A 2,926-nucleotide genomic window follows, 5' to 3' on the forward strand; every position below is an offset into this window, starting at 1 on the left:
CAGGGTTTCTCTGTATAGCCCTGGCTGTCCTGGAACTCACTCTGTAGACCAGGCTGGCCTCGAACTCAGAAATCCGCCTGCCTCTGCCTCCTGAGCATTGGCATTAAAGGCATGGGCAACCACGCCTGGCTATTTCTTTTTACTCTTATTGAATCACACAGGAACAAACCCTGTGTGATTCAACGTGTTCATGTCATGTCCAAGACAATGTAGCCACTGTCTTTATTTATATGGGAAAAATGTCTTAACTATTCTTTAAACCATGAGGAAAGGCTTGAAAATGCCAAGCGTCAGTGGGAGACTACAAGACTGTGTACCATTCCAGAGACATGATGAAAGCACCAATTCCTTTCTCTCATTTTGAGCAATCTGCTTTTCTCTCTGCCAGCACTACCTGCCATACCACTGTCTGCATGTATACACAATACCACATCTCTGCTTCTCCTGATGTAGGTGAAAATACACCTTTTATTCTAGATTTTACTGGAAAGCTATACCTCATTTCTTTCTTGCTTTTATTGATGGATAGATGTTTCATCTCTATTTCAAACAGGCATAAAAAAACCCACATCAGTATGACAGGTATGATATCTCCTAATACAGATTGTATGATCTGTTATGGATTATTTTAGTCTTGTAGATGTTTCAAAATACCATATATTGCTATTTTAATGCCACCTTTGAAAGGAAACCAGCTACTATATCTTACAAATTTTTGTTAGAACTTCATATATGAACACTACACTTGCATAAATCATTACCCACACCCTGCTCCAACTTCTCTCATGTCCTCTGTCTTCCTCTCATTTTCATGTTCCCTGTCTAGTTCCTTATCAAATGCTGTAATTAAAATCATGACCAAGGCAACTTATAACCAAAAGGGTTTATATGTCCTTTGGTTACAGAGGGATATTACTCCATGATGGTAGAGGTAAGGTTGCACACAGTGGGTAGTTGGCACAACAGCTGAGCATTCATATCTAGAACCACTAACAGAAATATAATGAGCATACTGGAAATAGAACATTGCTTTTGGGTCCTCAAATCCTGCTGCAAGTGCCATGTTTCCTCTAGCAATTCCATATCTACCAAACCTTTGCTAAACATTGTCATTAGCAAGCAAGCAAATATTTAGATGCTTTAGCACATACAAGTCATATTCAATCCACTATATTGCCCTACCTGCTCCACACAATTATGTCCATATCAGAATATAAAAAATGCAAGTTAGTGCAAGTTGAAAAGTCCTCATAGTCTTATGCAAGATCCAGTTTCTTAATGCCGAAGTCTCTTCTGAAACTCAATATAATCTTTTAACTCTAATACTTTGAAATCACATTCTTCCAACAAATAACACTGCAGAGTATGTACTACTATTATAAGAAAGGAACCAGAGTCTTGATCTTACAGCACAGGCCATTGCTGTTCTGGTTAGGATTTTTTTCCCCTGTGCCCATATCTTCGAGGGTTTCCCCCACTTTCTCCTCTATAAATTTCAATGTCTCTGGTTTTATATGGAGGTCTTTGATTCACTTAGACTTGAGGTTTGTACAAGGAGATAGGAATGGATCAATTCCCATTCTTCTACATGATAACCGCCAGTTGTGCCAGCACCATTTGTTGAAAATGCTGTCTTTTTTCCACTGGATGGTTTTAGCTCCCTTGTCAAAGATCAGGTGACCATAGGTGTGTGAGTTCATTTCTGGGTCTTCAATTCTATTCCATTGATCTACCTGTCTGTTGCTGTACCAGTACCATGCCAGTTTTTTGTTTGTTTGTTTTGTTGTTGTTTTTGTTTTCTTTTTTGTTTGTTTGTTTGTTTTTTCCACAATTGCTCTGTAGTACAGCTTGAAGTCAGACATGGTGATTTCCCCAGAGGTTCTTTTATTGTTGAGAATAGGTTTTGCTATCCTAGTTTTTTTATAATTCCAGATGAATTTGCACATTGCCCTTTCTAACTCAGTGAAGAATTGAGTTGGAATTTTGATGGGGATTGCATTGAATCTGTAGATTGCTTTTATCAGGATAGCCATTTTTACTATATTAATCCTGCCATCCATGAGCATGGGAGATCTTTCCATCTTCTGAGATCTTCTTCAATTTCTTTCTTCAGAGACTTGAATTTCTTGTCATACAGATCTTTCGACAAATGGGACTTCACAAAGTTGCAAAGCTTTTGTAGGGCAAAAGATACTGTCAATAAGACAAAAAGGTCACCAACAGATTGGGAAAGAATTTTTACCAATCCTAAATATGATAGGGGACTAATATCCAATATATACAAAGAGCTCAAGAAACTGAACTCCAGAAATTCAAATAACTCCATTAAAATAATTCTCAACCGAGGAATACCGAAGGGCTGAGAAGCACTTGAAAAAATGTTCCACATCCATAATCATCAGGGAAATGTAAATCAAAACAACCCTGAGATTCCACCTCACACCAGTCAGAATGGCTAGGATCAAAAATTCAGGTGACAGGAGATGCTGGCAAGGATGTGGAGAAAGAGGAACACTCCTCCATTGTTGGTGGGATTGCAAGCTTGTACAACTGTTGGGAACAAAACAAAAAAAGGGGGGGGTGCCCTGGGGCCCTGGGGCAGAATGGAAGGGAAAAGATGCCCACACCCCGCCAGAGTTTCCCTATTCTCTGGACAGTCAGGCAAGGGAGGGCTGCTATCTACCCTATCCACTCATCCCTGGGTGGGCATTCCCCTATCCCACTATTCAGGGGGTGGTCAAGAGGAAGCCCTGCCTGGGCACCCCCACCCCCCAAGCTACTTTGCTAAAGCCACCAGCGTTGTGGGAGAGAGGGAAGAGGAAAGAAGTTCCCAGCACTGACCAGAGTGTGCAGTGGAACTTGAAGGAGCAGAGCAGAGACTCTATGGTTTTAGAGCTTTATTATAGAAATGCAGGGGAAAGAGAGA

Source organism: Mus caroli, chromosome 14 (genome assembly GCF_900094665.2).
Source record: "Mus caroli chromosome 14, CAROLI_EIJ_v1.1, whole genome shotgun sequence".
Lineage (NCBI taxonomy): Eukaryota > Metazoa > Chordata > Mammalia > Rodentia > Muridae > Mus > Mus caroli.